Source organism: Sinocyclocheilus anshuiensis, unplaced genomic scaffold, assembly GCF_001515605.1.
Source record: "Sinocyclocheilus anshuiensis isolate Anshui unplaced genomic scaffold, SAMN03320099.WGS_v1.1 scaffold1151, whole genome shotgun sequence".
Taxonomy (NCBI): domain Eukaryota; kingdom Metazoa; phylum Chordata; class Actinopteri; order Cypriniformes; family Cyprinidae; genus Sinocyclocheilus; species Sinocyclocheilus anshuiensis.
Window position 1 is genome coordinate 665,188 of NW_015548202.1, and position 1,410 is coordinate 666,597.

A 1,410-nucleotide genomic window follows, 5' to 3' on the forward strand; every position below is an offset into this window, starting at 1 on the left:
TGAGCCACGTTCGAAGCTGTTGTAAATTACTCTACAAACATACACCTTTGTTTACTTCTGTGTGTTGCTCGGCAACCACTTTGTTGGAAACACAACTGTTTCTGAGGAACTACATTGTTTGGTGGAAGAATACTGTTTTTATTTATATCATTACGCTTTATATCATTACACTTTATATTATTACTCCGCTTCGCGTCGTGCCTACAACGCCCATTTGCTGTTATAAATTCACTGTAAACCACGGCTTCTTGGGGCTTATTGCTTTATTTTGAAATGGGCGGGAGTTAGTGTGACACGGACCAATCAGAAGCCTCTTCGCCTCAGCGAGTTCAGAGCGCCACGCCCTCTAGCCTGTGAGACGCGTGCTGACAGAAACAGTGGATAAAATCCCTCTAAAGCCCGGGATACACTGCGCGATTTTTGGCTGTCCCAGACGAAAGATTGCCATCATGAAGCAATCCTGGTGATTTCTGTGATCGTGGCTCTTAATCTGTGCTCCTGTCGTACAGTGAGAGAGGTTCAAAGATGGGCGTTTTCCCGGTCTTGCGACCAAAGATAGCCTACGATAGTTTTCTGACAGTGTCAGAAATTCAGCATGATCAACGCACAGTGTGTTTGCTGCAATGACCTGCGTCTACTCAGCAGCCAATGAAATTGCAACATGAAATGACGTATTGATCCACGCAACCAGTGGCGCTAAAATTTCAATGCCATGGAGGCAAAAAAAAGTAGAAGGTATACTGGTATGTGGGATACCCATAAAGAACAAATTCTTGTTGAGTTGTGGCAGCAGAGGCTGTCCCAGATGAAAGACTGCCATCATGAAGCAATCGTGGCGATTTCTGTTATCGTGGCTCTTAATCGGTGGTCCTATGTCGTACAGTGAGAGAGGTTTAAAGACGGGCGTTTTCCCGGTCTTGCGACCAAAGATAGCCTACACGATAGTTTTCTGACAGTGTCAGAAATTCAGCATGATCAACGCATAGTGTGTTTGCTGCAATGACCTGCGTCTACTCAGCAGCCAATGAAATTGCAACATGAAATAACGTATTGATCCACGCGACCAGCGGCGCTACAATTTCAATGCCAATGGAGGCAAAAAAAAAAGTAGAAGGTATACTGGTATGTGGGATACCCCTAAAGAACAAATTCTTGTTGAGTTGTGGCAGCAGACGGCATGTTTGTACGATGTGTCCTCTAGCTGCTATCATGACCGCACCAAAAAGGACATAGCATAGCATGGAAGGAGATAGCGGAGGAACTGCAGCTGCCAAGCTCCCTGTGCAAAACTGGCATCCCAAGTTGTCCTCTTTTCCCGAGCCATGAGCGGGTCCATATTGCCCTCTTCCACCGGCGCCACTTCTTTGTTTCAGTGCTCATGAAAAGCACAACTGCCAAAGCGCGATACAT